Source organism: Schistocerca americana, chromosome 2 (assembly GCF_021461395.2).
Source record: "Schistocerca americana isolate TAMUIC-IGC-003095 chromosome 2, iqSchAmer2.1, whole genome shotgun sequence".
NCBI classification, from domain to species: domain Eukaryota; kingdom Metazoa; phylum Arthropoda; class Insecta; order Orthoptera; family Acrididae; genus Schistocerca; species Schistocerca americana.
In genome coordinates this window covers 448,792,986-448,816,424 of record NC_060120.1, presented here as the reverse complement: position 1 = coordinate 448,816,424, position 23,439 = coordinate 448,792,986, and the positions used below count along the sequence as shown (strand labels likewise).

General features: G+C 39.7%; 1 protein-coding gene across 10 annotated transcripts in view; it reads right to left on the bottom strand.

The window, feature by feature from the left end:
• Positions 1 to 23,439, bottom strand: part of LOC124596098 (probable low-specificity L-threonine aldolase 2) — a 269,257-nt gene that overhangs the window by 145,213 nt on the left and 100,605 nt on the right. The window lies entirely within an intron of this gene.

The following is a 23,439-nucleotide window of genomic DNA, read 5'->3' as shown; positions in this document are numbered from 1 at the left end:
TCTCTGTAAAATAACTTCTCTACAGTTTTTATTTTTATGTTCAAATGAAAAGTATAATGAATTATAACTTTATTTAAATGTTTATTAGTGCATACAAACTGAAGGCATTATTGCACAACAGTATTCATGTTTCTAAATCACATCTAATACACACCGATTCAAAGATTGATTAATAAGCAAATCTGAATGCTTACTTAAAGACATAAAAATGCCAATTTTTCCTATATTTTCAGTTATGTGCATTATTGTAAAAACTAAGTACAACTGACCAAACAGTCATATAATTCCAAGAATCACAGCTATTAAAATAAAATTGTTGAACTGACTAGTAAATGTGGTGTTACCCGCATATCGGAAAGCGTCTGGTTTTGTATACAAAGAATGGGAAAATGCTTTGTCAGTTGGTGAGAAAGAGATGTCAGTGGTGGAAGCTAGCAGTCTGTTATGCTTTGACATTTGGTCATGTTGCGCAACAAACTGTCTTTTTACAAATTTTGACATACAGGGTGATCCATTGATCGTGACAGGGCCAAATATCTCACAAAATAAGCGTCAAACAAAAAAACTACAAAGAACGAAACTTGTCTAGCTTGAAGGGGGAAACCAGATGGCGCTATGGTTAGCCCACTAGATGGCGCTGCCATAGGTCAAACAGATATCAACTGCGTTTTTTTAAATAAGAACCCCCAGTTTTTATTACATATTTGTGTAGTACGTAAAGAAATATGAATATTTTAGTTGGACCAATTTTTCCGCTTTGTGATAGATGGCGCTGTAGTAGTCACAAACATATGGCTCACAATTTTAGATGAACAGTTGGTAACAGGCAGGTTTTTTAAATTAAAATACAGAATGTAGGTATGTTCGAAGATTTTATTTCAGTTGTTCCAATGTGATACATGTACCTTTGTGAACTTATCATTTCTGAGAACGCATGCTGTTACAGTGTGATTACCTATAAATAACATATTAATGCAATAAATGCTCAAAATTATGTCTGTCAACCTCAATGCATTTGGCAATATGTGTAACAACATTACTCTCAACAGCGAATAGTTCACCTTCCGTAATGTTTGCACTTGCATTGACAATGCACTGACACATGTTGTTAGGTGTTGTCAGTGGATCATGATAGCAAATATCCTTCAACTTTCCCCACAGAAAAAAATCCGGGGACATCAGATCCGGTGAACGTGTGGGCCATGATATGGCGCTTCGACGACCAGTCCACCTGTCATGAAATATGCTACTCAATACCGCTTCAACCGCATGCGAGCTATGTGCCGGACATCCATCATGTTGGAAGTACATCACCAGTCTGTCATGCAGTGAAACATCTTGTAGTAACATTGGTAGAGCATTATGTAGGAAATCAGCATACGTTGCACCATTTAGATTGCCATTGATAAAATGGGGGCCAATTATCCTTCCTCCCATAATGTCGCACCATACATTAACCCACCAAGGTCGTTGATGTTCCACTTGTCGCAGCAATCATGGATTTTTTGTTGCTCAATAGTGCATATTTGCCATTGGTAGAGCATTATGTAGGAAATCAGCATACATTGCACCATTTAGATTGCCATTGATAAAATGAGGGCCAATTATACTTCCTCCCATAATGTCGCACCATACATTAACCCACCAAGGCCATTGATGTTCCACTTGTCGCAGCAATCATGGATTTTTTGTTGCCCAATAGTGCATATTTGCCAGTTTATGTTACCGCTGTTGGTGAATGATGCTTCATCGCTAAATAGAATGTGTGCAAAAAGTCTGTCATTGTCCTGTAATTTCTCTTGTGCCCAGTGGCAGAACTGTACGCGACATTCAAAGTCATCGCCATGCAATTCCTGGTGCATAGAAATATGGTATGAGTGCAATCGATGTTGATGTAGCATACTCAACATTGACATTTTTGAGATTCCTGATTCTCATGCAATTTGTCTGCTACTGATGTGCGGATTAGCCATTACAGCAGCTAAAACACCTACTTGGGCATCATCATTTGTTGCAGGTCATGGTTGATGTTTCACATGTGGCTGAACACTTCCTGTTTCCTTAAATAACGTAACTATCCGGTGAACGGTCCGGACACTTGGATGATGTCATCCAGGATACCAAGCAGCAAACACAGCACACGCCCATTGGGCATTTTGAACACAATAGCCACACAGCAACAGGATATCAACCTTTTCCGCAATTGGTAAACGTACCACTTTAACACGGGTAATGTATCACGAAGTAAATACCATCCGCACTGGCGGAATGTTATGTGATACCATGTACTTATACATTTGTGACTATTACAGTGCCATCTATCACAAAGCGAAAAACGCGGTCCAGCTAAGACATTCAAATTTCTTTACGTATTACACGAATATGTAATAGAAAATGGGGGTTCCTATTTTTAAAAAATGCAGTTGATATCTGTTTGACCTATGGCAGCGCCATCTAGCGGGGCCAACCATAGCGCCATGTGGTTTCCCCCTTCAAGCTAGACGAGTTTCGTTCTTTGTAGTTTTTTCATTTGATGCTTATTTCGTGAGATATTTGGCCCGGTCACTATCAATGGACCACCCTGTATATATACTGTAGTAATGAGGAGATGGCATAGCTTTTGAAAATAAACAAATGGGAAACATCTTGTTTCCAGTTTAATAACAACGCACCACCCAACTTTGAAAAAAGCTGGAGAAAGCAGAAGCAGATTGGTGCACCAACCAGTTAAGTATGAGAATTCAAATTCTTCAAGTGAATGTATTCATCTCATCATATAATTACAAGCACTGACAGATAAACAGGTGTACTGTCATCATTGTCAGAAGAGATAGCCAACAATCTAATACTTTTTATATCTGAGAGGGGTTAACAATTTCTAGTGTATCTCATGGTGAATAGAAGATCTCCTTTAATAAATATCTGAAAGCTGTGGAGCACAAAGTGTTCAAGATTTTACGACTAATTACTGATGCTCCATTATTGAAAGCAGTTGCCTGAGCTGATGGAGATGGGGAGGGAGTAGGGAACGAATGCAAGGGAGGGTTGGCGGGAAAGAAAAAAGTCTTTGAATAGATGACTATGCAGCTGCAAAACAAGATGAAAAAGAGTACAGATGGGATGGCAAGAAGAGATGTAGGAAGAGGGAAAGGGGTAAAAGGACAGAAAGGCGAAGATGAATAAGGAGATATGGAGAGTAGAGAGAAGGGAGAAGGATTTAAAAGGGGGGAGAGAGGAGGGAGGGAGAAAGAGATAGGGGAGGGCAGGAGACAGAGGGAGAGAACTTCCACATGGGGAGGAGGAGGAAGAGTGGAGGGAGAAGGCAGTGCACGATCTGGGTGGAGAAGGAACGATGTGGACAGAAGAGTGAAGGCAAAAGGTAAAGGAAGTGGAAACACACTAGCAGGGGGACTGCAAGAGTGCAGGAGACAATTCCCACCTGCATAGTTCAGAGAAACTTATCCTGCAAGTGAATATCCAAATTACCTGCAGAGTGAAGCAGCTATTGAAGGTATTTGTGTTGTGGTGTGCAGCATCTTCAGCAACTGGATGGTCAAGTTTATGGTTTGCCACTGTTTGGTGGTGCCCATTCATGTGAGCAAACAGTTGGTTACTTGTCATGCCCACATAGAATGCTGTACAGTAATTGTAGTGTAGCTGATGTATAACATGGCCGCTTTTGCATGTTGCCCAACCTTTTATTGTGTGACTGGACTGCAGTAGGCATCTGGACCAACCACAAGTGAATGACCCATGGAGCGCAGGACTGGGAGTACGGCTGGAATTGGGATGGACAAGGTTATTCTGCAGGTTGAGTGGGTGGCAGAACACTACTCTGGGAGACATGGGGAGGATTTTGTGTAGGATATTCCTCACCCCAGGGTATAACAAGAGGTAGTCACAGCCGTGGTACACCATTTTCTAACATAACCTTTTTTTTATAGTAGTAGCCGATACCAGGATTAATCCTCAATCTGGTATAGGTGAACATTCTTGGGTGTTTCACTGAAAGAATTTCACTTGATTTTGTATGTAATGTATTACATTTCAAGTTAAAATGTATAAAACGAAATTAATTTGTTACAATCTATATGTACTAATGGTTAAAATTCTTTTTCTTTTAGAAATATTTGAAATTAGAAATTCTGACATACTCAAAAGTCATATTATTAATTGCACAATCTAACACGAATTGTCAAATTTATTCCTGGACTCATTAATAAAATAATGATATAACTTGAAGATTCTTCTTTTGTCAAACTCTTTGGAATATTGTTAGTAGTGGACATGCCTCTGATGGAATCGGTCGGATTTTTGTGTTGTGCCATAACACTGTGAATTTGAATACTGAAGTTGGAATTGTAAAGGCAGTATGACATGCAAAAATGTGACGAAGAATAAAATTCAAGAGTAAAACAGGCAAATGTGCAACAGTTATTCAGTCATCTGGAGCCCACTAAGTCAAAATTTCAGCCACAAGAATGTACCCCTAGATGCAAGAACTGGAGCCAACAACAAGAGAAAATGAAGATAAGGAAAAAAATATTTTATTTTGTATATCTTACGCCTCTTGAAGGTTGTGAAAGTAATGAAGAGACTGGGAAACTTAATGGTGATGTGTGGGAGGGTAAGATTACATGTGGTTGGTCTTTTTTGCTGTATCGTTTGTGCTCTTTACTTATTGTTGAGTGGCCATGCAGTAGTCATCTGTCCAAATAATTGCATCTTCAGCTCTGGCAACTGCTTTCAATAATCAAATATGAATGATTAGTCTTGCCGTGGCCACAGGAGTGTGTGTTTGGGAGTCTGTGAGGTTGTGTGTGTGAATGTGTGTACTTTTGCTATAAAAAGAGCTAGTGCTCAAAAGCTAGTGTGATTGCTGTTTTCTGTTACATGGTTTTTTGCTCCACACATAGATTAACTATAGATGACTGGTTGGAATCCCTGTAAAAAGGCATTTCATTATTTTTGTAAATTATGCAATTAACTACAGCAAACAAAAGAAAATTTCTAAAGCATTCATCATGCTGGCATGCATAGTCAGAGAATATACATCATCACACAATGCTTTAGTGAAATAACAGATGAAACTGGACTGTATTTTCAGTGCCATCATCACTTTTTGTGTAGTCTGTTTCCCTAGCAAACTGGCTACATTACTCTCATGCTCAATTAATCAGAGACCCTTATGTAGCAGTGTCTCACAGCCCTTACCATTCAGATGACAGCAGCAAAACTTGGTGGTAAGGTCTTAAATGAGACATTTAAAAGCTTGGTGATAAGGCCTTAAATGAGACATTTAAAAGTGTTCTGATCTATGACCTCTCAACTGATGCTCATGACTGAGACAGGTCAGACTCAGTTTCAAGGTGTGTACATATTGCCTAACAGTGTCCCAGATTTGGTGTCTACCCTAGTATGTACCACGACATATAAGCACATATGAGACCCAATTGTGTGGAACTCATACAAAATGGGTATAATAGAGGATACTTGTACACAAAGAAGGGTAGGTCAAACGGTGACAGATTTGTCTGACCCATCGGAGAGCATCACTGAAATGCTGAAAAAACTGAGCTAAACACTTGAAGATAAATGCTAACTTGCTCCAAAAGTCCACTTATGAAGTCCCAAGAAAAACTATTTAGTGAGGAATTTAGGAATGTATTCCTCTTTCATCCTGTCATTGCACTAACGTGACGAAAAATCATTGTTGGATATCTGGCAGACAGACAAATTGATCACAGCTTGAAACACACAGTATCTTATTCTCCTGAGATTTCTTTCTGCTCTGCAAAGAACTTCTTGCAAACTTTGTTGAATTTCGTGGTAAAGCCTTGGTTTGTCTTGCTGTGGAGTGGCTATACTTGATCAACCCATTACTGCTCAGCAACAAACATTTCCTATGTCTCCAAACAATTACCAAAACATCTGAATGACCCTTTATTGTACTTCCAATAGTATGGAAATCTCACCTCTTTCATGATGTCCAAGTATGGTTGCCACGTGTCTGGCTTTAGCTAGCTCTGAACCACGCCTCCCCGCCGCCACCCAAGCGCCCGCCCAGTGTGTTGATAAACATTCCTCCCCCTCTTGCGCCTCCTCGCACGGCTCGCTCCATAGATACATGTGCACCAGCACCATTGCCACCTCGAAGCATGCCTCTCTGGCACACTATCGACAATAGACAGCCTCTATGCGCACCGCTCATGCCCGCCTCATGCTCAGCACTTGTAAACTGGCATCCGAGCCAGTGTAAACATAACAAAAATGTGACTTTTCCACAGCAATTCCCTTCTCAAGCAGACAGCTACACTGCTTCCAGGCCATGCGCCCCTAACAACTCTACCGACACCATGCCCCACCCATGTGCAGTCATCGAACATTCAGTTAAAACCATCATGAACAGAATTGTTCATCGCACCATCACGTCCAAGGACCCACCTATTCGCCACAAGGCTCGCTGCCTTAACCCACTCTAGTTATGCTTGGCTCACCAGCAAATACAGGAGCATGTTGAGGCGGGAATTTTACAGCCCTCCAATAGTAACTAGTCATCACCCATACACCTCACCCCCAAACAGGATGGCTCCTTTCATATGTGTGGCGATTACAGACGCTTGAACTCTAGAACTGTGATGCTCAATTATCCTAATTATCCTATACTGAACATTTCCGACTTCACTCACCTTCTTGCCAGTGCTACAATTTTCAGTGTGCTGGATTGAAAATGTGCTTATCACCTAATCCCAGTCGCATCCGAAGATATTCCAAAAGCAGCAATTATCACTCCCATCGCATAGTATGAGTACCATTTCATGCTAGTCGGGTTAAAGAACACCACCAAGATGTGGTAACACTTCATTGACTCTCTCTTGCTCCACGTCAACTTCTGTTTTGTTTACGTCGACGATATCCTGATTTTCAGCAAATCTGTGCAAGATCCTGAATGCCACATCACAATAGTAAATGCTCTCTCATCAAATGGAGTCAATATCAAAATTGACAAACTGCAACTGCACCAAAAATCTGTCCAATTCTTGGAGTACACAGTCTCGGCCACTAGCATACGACCACCTGAATTTAAGGTGCAATCAATCTTATCCATACCACTCCCTACCTCGTACAAAGAGCTCCGTTAGTTTCTGGGGACAATAAACCACTACCATTGTCATTTGCCTGCAGCAGCTGACACCCAGTTTGCCCTCACTAACGCCCTCACCATCAAGCAAACTTCAGGGATGCGCACCATTCCATGGATGGAACCAGTCCTACAACAATGCCACAACGACGTGGTCACGCCACTTCAGTTCTTTATGAAGAAACTTTCATGCGTCCAACAAAAATACTCAGCCTTTGACCACAAACTTTTAGCAGTTTATGAGACGGTGAAACACTTCTGCCCCAATGTTGAAGGCTGATCTTTCCACATCCTGACCGACCATAAACCAGTTGCAGATGCCATATGAAACCCCCCTCTTGAATCCCCCCCTCACCCCATTGCTTTCGGCATTTCGATTTCATCTCTCAGTTTTCTACTGACATCCACCATGTCAAAGGTGCTGACAACATAATTGCAGATTACCTTTCCCGCATCGGCACCATCTCAATGGTTGTTGAACTTTCCGGCCTCGCATCCCTACAGAACCAGGATGAAGATACACAGCAACTTCTCAACAGCTCCTCTTCACTGTCTTTCACCAGAGCAAAATTCGCCGGCATCCGAGAGGAAGTCTGGTGCAACTCTTCCACTGGCACTCTCTGACCCCTCATCTCCACCCCCTCCACCATTCTCTAGCACACCCCAGAATTAAGTCATCGACACCCCGTGTGTCTGAATGATTCATGTGGTGAGACATGAAACACAATTGTCTGATCTGGGCCCTGAAATGCATCAAATGCCAGGGCAACAAAGTCACAAGGCACACTGATCCACCTCTCCACAAATTCAACATTCCATCCTGCTGCTTTCACCACATACTCAGGCCCATATGATGTCATAAACTGGACTAGTAACACGATGGACATCTGGGTTAAAGGTTTGCTGCTCACTGTTTCTCTCCACTGCATGAAACCGGTTCACCTCGACCCAGCGTCTTGCGCACCTGACAACATTATGCAGCCTCCCAGCACTGAGGACTCACACTCAAGCTGTGACCCCTCTGAGCTGCAGCCACAGTCCTCACCCGAACATACGTCTGCATCACCATCAATGCCGTTCCTTGGGTTCTTGCCTTTTCTCTCCACCTCCACCTCCCTACCCCTCTAGTCGTTCTGCAACCTGACATCCCACCCAAACGTGTGGAGGACATCACCATCCTCATCGACGACAACCACATCTTCATCCAGCTGCAAGAAAATTCGCCCCACCCGACCGGGGACCCAGTTTGTCAGTCGATCACCAGCTCCCACCCGCTCCCGTGTGGGGTCAGCCACACACTCCCCAAACTACGGTAACCCCGTAGGGAGTGTTACAGTTCAAATGTTGCCAGCCAATCATGTGGGGGACACAGTCTCTCCCCACACTGCTCCATCCTCATGCAAGGGCCGACACCTCATCCACCCAAACCACCTACAGGAGTTCCAGGTTGACCTCCCAGCGTGGATCCTGCCGTAACAACCTCCAGAGATGGACATCCTCATCACATAATTGCGATCTCCCTCACCGCCTTCACCACTGGACGCGCCCCACTTCCACTGCACTCAAACTCTGCTCCCCACTGCAGGGAGGGGTGGTCTGTGTGGTGTCGACAAGTACGAATGACATATCACTGCCATCGCAAGTTCTCTGATTCTGTTAACCTAACAGCTGATGTTATCTTGCCAATTCAGTTGGCTATACGACTTGTTGTAATGTAGGCGTTTGTAATGAAATGCACCGAGTCTTACAGAAATGAGAGTGTTTCCTTGGGCTACAATCCAACCAAAATCCCACAGTTTTTTATTTTGTGTAATGAAGAACTTTCAGTTATTTTGTCATTAGATTATCTTATTAAGGAGACTGAGTAATTAAGAAGACTGGGCACTCATCTGCTGCCATAATCACCAAATTATAACCCTGTTTACCTTTTTTTTTTAGTTTCAACAAGTTTAAAATTGATCTCACAAAAAACTGTAATTGATTTATTAATAAAAAAATGAAAATACCACCTGACTCTGTTTATATAACATAGATAGTCCCTGTGTGTGTGTGTGTGTGTGTGTGTGTGTGTGTGTGTGTGTGTGTGTGTGTGTGCTGTCTTCTTTTGACAAAAGCCTTCTTGATCAAAAGCTACCTTTACAACAGTCTTTTTGTTGTGCCTTTCTGTGACTCAGTATTTCCACAATATGGTGAGTAACAACTATCCTTTTTGTTACATTGTTAAGTACAAATGTAAAAGTAATACTGCATGAACATCAAACAGGTAGTAGTGCTCTTGTATCATACATAAAGTGTACTGAAGCACAACTCGCATCAAAATTCATAGCAAAGACTTCCTCTGAAGGGTTCTGATGGATAAGTTCTGTAAGTGCACGCCACACATTTCCATAAGATCCATCCACTTAAGGGTGACAACTGACACACTCATTCACAGCACTCTGGATGGCTGGGCTAGCACATATAAGGCTTCTGAATGCAAGTGCACTGCATGGTAATCTCATTGTATATTTTCACTATTCTAGGGTAGTGACATAAAGGAGAAACTCAGTATGGTAAGATGCTGTTGAAGATAAGTGGACTTCGGAAACAGGATGCAACATTATTAAAGTTATGACAGTGCACCTGTTAGTAGCTCCATATCATCACAATTGATAAATGAGTGATGTGGAGATTGTACAGACCTGTCATGTTTGGTCTATGGTCTGCCCCTAAAGCTCTTGTGGAACGTTACTTCTGGCAATCAGTGAATTTTACTGTGACATAGTGGTGTACTGAGTAATTTGTTACAATTTTCACTGTGTCATGAAGTGTTATGTTACAATTTTTGGTGTAATAAAGGGCAAATTATTACAATTTTACTCATATGGGGCAATCTGTAGCAGTTTCACTGTAACTGGTGGGGTTTTTCTCAATTTTTACCGTCACAGAGGCAGTTTGTTACAATTTTACAGTAACATGGGGCTTTTCCTACAATTTTTGCTGTAACATGGAGGCAGTTTGTTACAATTTATCTGTAACATGCAGCATTCTGTTACAGTTTTACTGTAACAAGGTACATTTGTTACAATTTCAATGGAACGGGGGACATTCTGTTGCAGTTACACTGAAACATGGACACTACTAGTTACAATTTTGCTGTAACATGCAGATGTATGGGGTGAAGTGCCATGTAGTTTCCACTGAGCAACACACAAATTGGACAGTTTATTGCCATATTGCCACTTCATACAAATATTTGAAGTCCAAACAGCATCCAAAATATTTCAGAGTAGCTCATAAAAGTCAAACTCCCTATGACCATGGATAAGTCTAAGTTCAACAATTGTTAGAAGTATTTCACTACATTCAAAGACATTTCAATGTCCTATAACCCAGCAGACTTGTAGAACTTATTGAAGTCCGCAAGTGTGGTCATTTCAGAACACTTCTCCTGATACTTACTGTCATGGCCACCAAACACCTCCTGCTCAAGTGTGCTTATTGAAGGGATCATATTGGCATTCATCAAAAAATGATTTACAAATTCAATGGAAGCATGTAAGCTGATAAATAGATGTCCCACTATCCCACCCATTTAATACAAATATAAAAACAAATGGTTCAAAATGGTTCAAATGGCTCTAAGCACTATGGGACTTAACATCTGAGGGCATCAGTGCCCTAGACTTACAACTACTTAAACCTAATTAACCTAAGGACATCACACACATCCATACCTGAAGCAGGATTCAAACCTATGGCCTTAGCAACAGTGCGGTTTCAGACTGAATCACCTAGACCCACTCAGCCACAGTGGCTGGCAAATATAAAAACCTTTTACATATTGCTCACATTTCAGAATTCTCAGCTTTCACCATTTAAAAATCCGCTGCAAATTAGCTGACTTATGAATAATGTAAAACACTGTTTATGTGAGGAATCATTTAAAAATCACTTAAAAATGCAATACTACCCTGGACATTAGACTGCTTTCTGTTTATATGATGAATTGGACTTTAATTTTCATCTACATTTATATCAAATTTTCATCATCCCAAGACACACCAACAAGAAAAATCAGTGTTAGTTGAAGGATAATTCTGCCATACATCAAAAAATGTGTGTGGTTATTTTGGTACAGTTAGTTGAGACTGTGGCATGAATCTGCTACTGTACTAGTAGTACTACCACCACCACCACCACCACCACCACCACCACCACCACCATCACTGCTACTGCTACTACTACTACTACTACTACGGCTAGTTGGGGACCTATTTGAATTTATAGTATGAATCGACTGCTAATGCCTAACTGAATTCATCATGGGAGCTACTGTTTGAATCTATGGAATACATCTTCATGAACTATTATTACAGGACATTCTACCACACAAGCAACCTTATAACTGATTGTAGTATAAGACTCAAGTCATGCTAGAGTGGTTTGAGGAGCACTCTTGCTGATGTCTTAGCCATCAAATTTGTCTGATTTGAATGGGTCTGGGATGCAATTGGACATCAGGTCTACGCACACAATTTATGGAAAATGTGTAATCACGTAATTCCTGAGGGAGCATACTCTTATATTTGAACAACATCAAATATTGCATAATATACTTGTATTGCATTCATAAGAGTCACAGACTACGTTAAAAACCCTAAGATGAAAAAATACTAGCATATAGCAAAACATGAACCTACTTCCTTCTAACTCCATAATCCATGTCCTTAACCACTATGCTACACCACACACATGCACCTTTTTTATACAATGTTGTTCATCCTAGTATCTCCTGAAGGCTTTTACCACCAATGCATCATTAAAAGATGTTTTAATTATAAGACATTGTACCAGGTGTGACACATTTGTGAAAAATGTTCTATGGGCTGCTGCCCTGAAACGGCATACCGCAAGTTACAATACAAAAACAGAAAAATATGGTGAAATCAATACTGTGTCTGTGATACTGAGTGATATGTAATTTTGATATCACTTCCCAGTAAGCCAACTGTGAACCTGATTTCTCCCACTGTGGTAGTCTAAATGCTATCATTATTCTCCTCGCATAGCCACAAATAAAGCCACTTTCTGAAGTTTATATTTATGAAATTTATGAAACCACACATACAAAATTCCTAGGCATCCTGATAGGAAGCCAGCTACAATGGAAAGAGCAAATTGATTGGTTGGTCAAAAAACTTCCAAAAAACTGTAACAAGCATAACACAAGACTCTGCAACTCTCACAAAAGTCCATAGGGGAGTAACTTTGTCCCAGAGTAATAAGACATCCTTTGAGTAAAAATAGAAGAAACCGTTACATTATATAAAGAAGAGTTCTCTTAAAATAAAATCTTTATTTATGTCGTGAAGACAAAATTGTGTATTCCTAACATAAATTATAATGATAAAACGTAAATTTATCTATATCGAAAGTTAAAATGAGCACTACAATTTATGCTACACTGTGTCTACACTATTAAGTATTCATTTGAAATTACTTTACTTATATGATGAAGATAAAAATTTTGTATTTTAATTTAAATCATAAAGACAAAATGTAAATGTAATTATTTATTTGTGGCACTGAGTTAAAAATGTGTACTTCCATTCATTCTGCTATTTTAAGCATTCACTTAAACTTATACCAGTAAAATGCAGGTAATATTGTCTGCAATCAATCATTCATAGAAAATAAGTATTTGTGTAATATATAAAATGATCACATAATTTTATATTGTTTCACTTGACTTTTCTTATATTACTAATACACCTTTTGTACAACAGGACCAAATAAAAAATCAAATTACATCAAATCAAATCACTTCTTCTGTCAGTCAACGATTTAACAATTGCAAATTTCAGGGAAAGCCTACAGCAGTTAGACTGGGATGCGGTGTACCGTGAACCTGATGCCAATTTAAAATATAATTTATTTCATGACATTTTTGTAAATGCATTTGAAAACTGCTTCCCCAAGAAAATAGTTAAATATACTCGTAAGAAACCTTGTAACAAACCATGGCTTACTAAGGGTATAAAAATATCTTGTAACCGGAAAAGGGAAATGTATCTGACAGCAAGAAAGAGTAGTGACCCAGAAACTATCAAAAATTATAAAAACTACTGTGTTATATTAAGAAAAGTTATTAAAAAATCCAGGAGTATGTGTATCATGTCTGAAATCAGCAACTCTGATAATAAAATTAAAACAATTTGGAATATTATTAAAAGAGAAACAGGTCAACCAAGAGCAGAGGAAGACAGTATTACCATCAAATTGAATGAAAACTTTACGAACAAAAAGTCAGAAGTTGAAAATATTTTTAATAATCATTTTCTAAATGTTGTGGATATAGTAGGATCCAGGTGTTCATTAGAAGATGCTAGGCTGTTAATGGAAGAGGCCATACCTATGCAATTTGATACAATTGAAATCTCACCCACTTCTCCCTCTGAAATTAGGAAAATAATAAACTTGCTTAAAAGCAAAAACTCACATGGAATTGATGGCATTTCCAGCAAAATACTAAAAGCTTGTTCTCAACAGATAAGTAAGATTCTCAGCCACCTGTGTAATAGCTCTCTGGAACAGGGCATTTTCCCTGATAGACTGAAATATGCTATTGTTATACCTTTGCATAAAAAGGGGGATAGATCTGATGTCAACAATTACCGTCCAATCTCCCTTCTAACAGCTTTATCCAAAATTTTTGAGAAAGTAATGTATTCAAGAGTAGCTTCACATATCTGTAAAAATGAAGAACTAACAAAATGTCAGTTTGGTTTCCAGAAAGGTTTTTCAACAGAAAATGCTATATATGCTTTCACCAGTCAAATTTTGAATGATCTGAATAACCGAACACCTCCCATTGGGATTTTTTGTGATCTCTCAAAGGCTTTTGATTGTGTAAATCATGAAATTCTGCTAGACAAGCTCAAGTATTGTGGCATGAGTGGGACAGTGCACAAATGGTTTAATTCGTACCTAACTGGAAGAGTGCAGAAAGTTGAAATAAGTAGTTCTCGTAACATGCAAAGATCAGCACATTCCTCAAACTGGGGAACTATCAAGAATGGGGTTCCACAAGGGTCAGTCTTGGGTCCTTTGTTGTTCTTATTATATATTAATGACTTGCCATTCTATATTCATGAAGAGGCAAAGTTAGTTCTCTTTGCTGATGATACAAGTATAGTAATCACACCTGAGAAACAAGAATTAACTGATGAAATTGTCAATACTGTCTTTCAGAAAATTACTAAGTGGTTCCTTGTAAACGGACTCTCACTGAATTTTGATAAGACACAGTACATACAGTTCCGTACAGTGAATGGTATGACGCCATTAATAAATATAGACCTTAATCAGAAGCATATAGCTAAGGTAGAATATTCCAAATTTTTAGGTATGTCCATTGACGAGAGATTAAATTGGAAGAAACACATTGATGATCTGCTGAAACGTTTGAGTTCAGCTACTTATGCAATAAGGGTCATTGCAAATTTTGGTGATAAACATCTTAGTAAATTAGCTTACTACGCCTATTTTCACTCATTGCTTTCATATGGCATCATATTTTGGGGTAATTCATCACTGAGGAATAAAGTATTCATTGCACAGAAGCGTGTAATCAGAATAATAGCTGGAGTCCACCCAAGATCATCCTGCAGACATTTATTTAAGGATCTAGGGATATTCACAGTAGCTTCTCAGTATATATACTCTCTTATGAAATTTGTTATTAACAACCAAACCCAATTCAAAAGTAATAGCAGTGTGCATAACTACAATACTAGGAGAAAGGACGATCTTCACTATTCAAGATTAAATCTAACTTTGGCACAGAAAGGGGTGAATTATACTGGCACTAAAGTCTTTGGTCACTTACCAAATAGTATCAAAAGTCTGACAGATAACCAACAAGTATTTAAGAAGAAATTAAAAGAATTTCTGAATGACAACTCCTTCTACTCCATAGAGGAATTTTTAGATATAAATTAAGAAAAAAAATATTAAAAAAATAAAAAAAATAAAAAAATAAAAATAATAAAAAAATAAAAATAAAAAAAACACAAAAAAATAAAGTTGTTATATTAACTTAAGTATGTTGTTAAATTAACCTAATTATGTCATGTATTGGAAAATTCGACTCGTTCCACATCATTACGAAATATCGTATTCATGATCCATGGAACTAGTATTAATCTAATCTAATCTCAGAACAGACCACAACAATGGCCGTCAGTGCCACCATTTAGTGGGTGCGTCTGCGTATGAGACAGCTCATATACCTGCAGCATTCACCACAGGCAGTGCTGCTAAGGTGCCCTTAGATGACTGCCAGAGAAGTGTGAAAGGGGCCATAGGGACTGCAAAGACACAGAGGCATTTTAGTTGTCTTCCTTACTGTACTCCATATGTCGATGGGTCAGGAAGAAAACAAATATGTCGTAGGACAATGGGAAGAACCCTCTGCCATCCACTGCTCTGTGGTTTGCTGCCTATGGACATAGATGTAGGCATTATGAGTCTAACGTACTGTTCTTCATTATGTTTTGATTATGTTCCTGTTCAATGAAAGGCTTACTCTTTTCTGTGTAGTTACTGATACCCCATTCTGGTTTAAGGGGGAAAGCTTGATGCTCATTTTCAATGCCCACAAATACTCCTTCTTGAATATGATTAACTTCATTAGCATTATTTAAAGTCTCTGCTGATCAGAAAATAATACACATCACTTATAGTGTTGTCTGCTTATATAGGGTAGCTGTAAATCATGAATCACATAAAGGTTTCATTTATCAACATTTTAAAAAAAATTTAAAAAACATCATGAATCACATAAAGGTTTCATTTATCAACATTAAAAAAAAAAGATCAGTTCTATGAAATACTTAGAACATGCATAGCGACTGTTAGTTTAAATGAGATATAGCAGATGCTGGGAGTGATACACCAGACAGACCATCTGAGAACACAGTGTACATCACAAGCACTTGTGTTTGGGGAAACTTCTTATGTTAAAGAAAAGTAAGGTAAAGGGAGGTATATTCATGAGAGATTTACGTTTTCACACTTTTTCGCTCTCCAACATGAAGCATTTCATCCAGTTATATCTATCTTATGAGGAGTATTCAATAAGCAATGCAACACATTTGTTTCTGAAAGCAGGTTGGTTTTATTCTTGAAAGTACACCATATTTTTCCTCACTCTTTCGGCTACAAAATCCTATTTTTTGACATAATCTCTATTCGCTGCAACCACCTTGCTGGAAGGGTCTGTATGTCACCACAGTACAACTCTACTGGTCGACATCAGAGTCAATGTCTTTTTGCATCAATAACCTACTCATCATCCACGTACTGCTTCTGGCAAAGTGCACTAAACAGATGGAATTCAGAAGGTGCATGAACTGGGCTGTAAGGCACATGAGGAAGAACAGTCCAGTGAAGTTTTGTGAACTTCTCTTGGGTGCATGGACTTGTGTTGACACCTTGTGTTGTCATGGAGAAGGAGAAACTCATTTGTATTTTTATGATGATGAACGTGCTGAGGTCATTTCTTCAATTTCCTGAGGGTAGCTCAATACACTTCAGAACTGATCACTGCACAATGAGGGAGGACATCAAACATAACAACCCTTTCAAAGTTCCAGAATAGCATCACCATTGCATTACTGGCTGAAGATGTGGCTTTGAACTTCGTATTTGGGGGAGAGATGGCGTGGCACCACTCCACGGATTGCTGTTTTGTTTCTGGTTCAATGTGATGAACCTACGTTCCATCACATGTGTTGGTAATTGACAAAAAATTGCCACGATCCACCTCGTAACGTGAAAGCAACTTTTCACAGATTGTCCTTCATTACTCTTTATGGCCTTCTATTAGACAGTGAGGAATGCAGTGGGCAAACACCTTGGAGTACAGACCTGGTACATGAGTGTGTCAGAACTACCAACGGAAACATCCAGTTGAATAGCGAGGCTTTTGATTGTGATCCGTTGATCACCTTGAAGGACAGTGTCTGTACATTCTGTGTGTGGCCGGCTGGCACATGGGACGAAGGACAAGTCTGTGTGACCTTGCTGTGATGACAGACGCCATTCCCAATGACTCACCAAGCTTTTGTTCACTGCCAGGTCTCTGTAGACATTCTGCAAGTGATTATTAATATCTGCAATGCTCTTGTTTTCCGCCAAAAGAAGCTCAGTGACAGCTCTCTGCATGGTACAAACCTTCATTACAGATGCTATTTTGAAGGCTATAGGCCTATGTTTCGGCATAAAGTCAAGTGCTGGCGGGAACACTAGAGCAGAGATGGCTGTGAGACGACATCAGCCAATTGCACCTGGACCGACCCCTATCTAGGACGACAACCCGACAGCAGCACCCTCAACATGGAGAGGACAAATTGCCGCACCGCCTGACCGTGGCCCAGTTGAAGATCAGTAATTCTGTGACTTCCATAGCGGCATCAAGAGTAGGCACTTATATAGCAGCGACTTAGGAACTGTATTACTTCTCCTGTATTACAAATTCTATGAACTGAAAGGATTTCTTATTTGTCTGTTGCCCTTTGCTCGCGACACATCTGTTTGATACAAAGTTAAGTATTGTAATCATTTTAATTTGTAATAAACTTCATTAATACGATTTGCTTGAATTTTTGTCTAGCGATCCGACAAAGCAGGTCTCCTAGACACCTCATATACGACGGTAAGCGAACAATGCTATATATAGTGTCGCCATTTGTGAGAACTGTAAGGGCTGAAACGGGAGTATCATGATGTCCCACAGCAAATTCTGCATTTTTTCAACTGACATTAGCCGAGGAAAAAAATGTGTTGCATTACTAATTGAACCTCTCTGGACCGATCATTGACTGTAAATGGTTATGTTCAGCTACTTGGAGACCATTTGCAGCAATTCATGTTCCCAAGCAACAATGTCGTGTCAGTGGGCCACAATTGTTTGCGATTAGTTTGAAGAACATTCTGGACTATCTGAGCAAATGATCTGGCCGAACATGAACCCTACTGAATGCATGAATACTTCAATGACTACTGTAGCAGAATATTGTCAAATGGTCTCTCACAAAACCCAAAGGCTATTAGCGGCACCAAAGCTAGCGCCCAGTCCCTTTTCAGATGTTCTTCTACAAACGAAAACCCAGGTAAACTGCCCCAATTTATTCCTCGTACCACTGAAAAGATGAGTGAAATAAAGTATAGGGTCACTGGTGTTGAGAAACGGCTGAAATCATTACAATAGAACAAAGCTTCAGGGTCCAATGGTATCCCTATCAGATTTTATACTGAATTTGCGGATGTATTAGACCCTCTTCTAACTATAATCTATCGTAGATCCCTCAAACAAAAAACAGAGCCCAGTTAGTGGAAAAAATGTGGGTCACACACATGTACAAGAAGGGAACAGAAGCGATCCACAAAACTACCTTCCAGAATCATTGATATTAACTTGTTGTAAAATCTAATAATATTGAATATTCTGAGCTAAAACATTTCGAGGTATCTCGAACAGAATGACCTCCTTCACGCCAACCAGCGTGGATTCCGAAAACATCGATCGTGTGAAACCCAACTCGCACTTTTCACACATGACATACTGAAAGCTTTGCATCATGGCAGTCAGGTAGATGCAGTATTTCTTGATTTCCGAAAAGCATTTGACTCAGTACCAGATCTACGTTTGTCAGAAGTACAATCATATGGGGTATCAAGTAAAATTAGCGAGTGGATTGAGGACTCTTCAGTAGAAAGACACAGCTCGGATAGTCATAATCAGATGTAGAAGTAACTTCTGGTATTCTTCAGCGAAGTGTGCTGGGACCTTTACTGAAATAAACAGTTCACATAATACGCAAAAAAAAAAAAAAACAAAAAAAAAAAAAGAAACTGGTGATTTCTCAAACTAGGGAGCAATCAAGAATTGGGTGCCGCAAGGTTCGGTCTTGGGTCCTCTGCTGTTCTTAATGTATGTTAATGACTTGCCATTCTATTTTAACGAAGATGCAAAGCTGGCACTTTTTGCCGAAGATACAAGTATAGCTATCACACCCAACAGACAAGAATTAACTGATGAAATTGTAAACGATGTTTTTTAGAAAATCATTAAGTTGTTCTCTGCAAATGGGCTCTCATTAAACTTTGACAAAACACAGTATATACAATTCCATAGAGTAAATGGAATGACACCATTAATAAATATAGACTTCGATCAGAAATCGGTGGCCAAGGTAGAATATTCCAAATTTCTAGGTGTATGCATTGATGAGGGGTTCAACTGGAAAAAAAGCACTGAAGATCTGCTGAAATGTTTTGAGTTCTGCTACCTATACTATTAGGGTCATTGCAAATTTTGGCGATATACGCCTCAGTAAATTAGCTTACCACGCCTGTTTTCATTCTCTGCTTTCGTATGGCATCATATTCTGGGGTTACTCATCTTTGAGTAATAGAGTGTTTATTGCACAAAAGCCTGTAATCAGAATAATTGCTGGAGCTGATCCAAGATCACCTTGCAGATACTTATTTAAAGAGCTAGGAATATATATATATATATATATATATATATATATATATATATATATATATATATATATATCAGTGTATATGGCTGGCTACAACACTAGGAGAAAGGATGATCTTCACTACTCAAGGTTAAATCTAACTTTGGCTCAGAAAGGGATAAATTATGTTGCCACAAAAGTCTGACAAATAGCCATATAGCATTTAAAAGAAAATTAAAAGAATTTCTGAATGGCAACCCCTTCTATTCATTAGATGAATTTTTGGATATAGTAAGTGGGTAATTTCCCCACCTCCCACCTATAAACAGTTAAGTGTCATGTAATATTTTGTGTAATATCCTGTATAGACTCCTTTCATTAACCTGACACGTTCCACATCATTACAAAGTGTCGTATTAATGATCTATGGAACAAGTACTGATCTAATCTACTGTTCATGATGTATTTTAATGACTTTGAAGACAATATCAATAGTAAAATCGGCTTTTTTGCAGATGATGCAGTTATCTATGGTGAAGTACTGTCTGAAAGAAGGTGCATAAATATTCAGCCAGATTTTCATAAGATTTCAAAGTGGTGCAAATATTGGCAATTTGCTTTAAATGTTCGAAAATGTAAAACTGTGTACTTCCCAAAACAAAAAAACAATGTAATATCCTATGACTATAATATCACTGAGTCACAGCTGGAAACGGTCAACTCATACAAATACCTGAGTGTAGCACATCGTAGGGTTATGAAATGGCTCAAATGGCTCTTAGCACTATGGGATTTAACTTCTGAGGTCATCAGTCCCCTAGAACTTAGAACTACTTAAACCTAACTAACCTAAGGACATCACACACATCCATGCCCGAGGCAGGATTCAAACCTGCAACCGTAGCAGTCGCACGGTTCCAGACTGTAGCGTCTAGAACCGCTCGGTCACTCCGGCCGGCTTATGAAATGGAATGATCAGATAGGCTCAATTGGGGGTAAAGCAGGTGGTAGATTTACACTGATGAGCCAAAACATTATGACCACCGCCAGTGGAACAGAGACGAATGGGGAATCATTCTACTGAACACAAGTGGCGCAAATGCGGAAATTCGCCGATTTAAGCGACTGTGACAAAAGCCAGATTGTTGCGGCCCAGTGCCTGGGAGCGAGCATTTCGGAAATGGCGAAGCTGGTCGGCTGCTCGCATGCTACTGCCGTGACCACCCATGGAAAGTGGTTGAAGAATGCCGAAACACGAGTACGCCGCAGGAAGTTGGACATCCGTACCTCACCACAGAACATAGGAAGCAAAGCCTTGCCCACTCACTAAAGCCAGATAGGCGACGATCTGTGGCAGATCTGACGGCAGAATACAGTGCTGGAGCATGGAAAAGTGTTTTGGAGCAAACCATTCAGCGCACAGTCTCGAACATGGTGTTCCCCAGCAGAGGACTTCTACGTGTTCTCACGTTGACCCAACAACATCGTCAATTGTGATTACAATGGACATGGTATCATCGAGATCGGACTGCAGATCAATGGAATCATGTCGCCTGGTCGGACGAATCCCATTTATTGTAAAACCAGGTCAATGGCCATAGCCAGATACGCCATCCTCCAGGTGGGCGGCTGCTCGAAACATGCAGTGTGCCACGGACAAAAGCTGGTGGGAGCAGTATATGTTATGGAGGCTTCCAAGGGACCTGCGGTAGTAATCGAAGGCACCATGACAGCTGTCGTCTACGTGAACATTATTAGGGACAACCTGTAACCTCTTGTGCTTGATGTCTTCCTCAACAGCGATGGCATTATCCAGCAGGATAATTGTCTGTATCACAAGAGTCGTACTACAGTGGTTTGGGGAGCATGATAGTGAGCTCACATTGACGTCTTGGGCATTAAATTCAGCTTATCTGAATCCACTGGGACGTTATCGGGCTCCAGGAAATGTAAGGCATGCTATTTAGTCGTAAGTGTGCAGAAGTGCAGTACCACGCCTCTTCACAGAGCATTCTTCTAGTGCAAGTCACTGTCCGCAGCTCGTGGTCGTGCGGTAGCGTTCTCTCTTCCCACGCCCGGGTTCCCGGGTTCGATTCCCGGCGGGGTCAGGGATTTTCTCTGCCTAGTGATGACTGGACGTTGTGTGATGTCCTTAGGTTAGTTAGGTTTAAGTAGTTCGAAGCTCTAGGGGACTGATGACCCCAGATGTTAAGTCCCATAGTGCTCAGAGAGCCATTGGAACCATTTTTATTGCAAGTCACTGTATTTCGCTCTGTGGAGTTCAAACGTGTATATTTTGTAATTGAAGGCATCAAACCTATATTCAGGTAAGTGGAAATTGAAATGTCCTGTGGTGCCTCTCATGCTTCCAGTCAGACTCATAGTTAATACTGGGTGGGATTACTTGTGACCAGAAGAATAAGAACTCTTCATAAAATTTGAAAATTCACACTCTTTATTGCCTGTTAGCTAGTAAAATTCTCTTTTGAGTGACATAAAATTAAATATAGGAGACATAAAACCACTAAAGGTAAGAGACAAGCAAGACAGTACACATTTTCAGTCCTTAGATCCCACCATTTTTTTTCTCTCGAATCTTGATACAGCTTTACAAGGGGTGCTTTCCTTTCTGCCAAAGAATCTATTAACTCATCAAAGTTCGTCAAACGTTTTGCTACATGAAAAATAAAAATATTGTTGTCTAATACTGAAAAAGCTGTTAATACGAATAGTACCCAAGATTGGTGTGGTTTCTCGATTTTAATTACGTATATTTTGTCACTGTCTGCTAGATAAAACGAAATAGACCTTTCTAATATAGCAGCAATTGTAACAAACGCCAAATAAGCAAGACTGTTTTAGCACAAATGGTCATTTTATGTACCTCATTTACAAAAATAAAACGACAGGATATAATTCACGAAGTACCAATATCAATTGCCTATTAGGTCTCCTACAAGAAAAAAGTTTAATGTTAGGAAATGGTTTCTCATTTCATTCATATGCTCCAGTTTCTCACCTACGAAATCGAGAAGTAGTAGTACGAAATTTTTATATAAATTTGGAATCGTCATATTCTTCCATATAATTTGTGAGATGTCCCCGCTTCTTCTCATTCCTCGCTCTAACAATCAATCTTGCCATCACTAATTCCGTAACTTGCTGTCATTGTCGAAACTTATTCTCCAGTTTACTTCACTAACTCGGACAGAATCACGGATTCAGTAACGCCCCCCCCCCCCCCCCCGTTTATTCTCCGATTACGCCCTATTACGAGTTCGTACAACGCTTTTTCCGCGCTATTTCGAGAATAAAGATACAGCGGCTGCTGACCGTGCTGACCGGGACTGTACAACTGGTCCTCAGTAGTGTAGCGATCTGGCAAAAATTTTTGTCATAATTTCATTTTCTTGGATACAACAAGGAGATAATATATAATCTTTCATATTGTTATTCCTGTTAGTCGTTTATTTCCACTATGGTAGTCTGAATCTATGGATTTCGTTAATAATTATAACAACAGTGGTCATTCGCACACACAACAACCACATAGACAAACAGCGATTGGCATTCACCGGTTCGGCTTTACTCGGCTTAGCTATTATAGCCCCGCCTCCTTTTATCTGCGGGAAAGTTTTTTGTTTTTTATGTCTAGATAGGACGAGCATTCCCCTGGCAGAGATATCACGTACATCACGCACGCATTCCAAAATCAACTTATGATTCGTTCAGAAATCAACTTAGAATGTGTTCAAAAACGTTTAAAAACTAACTGGGAGGGGTTTC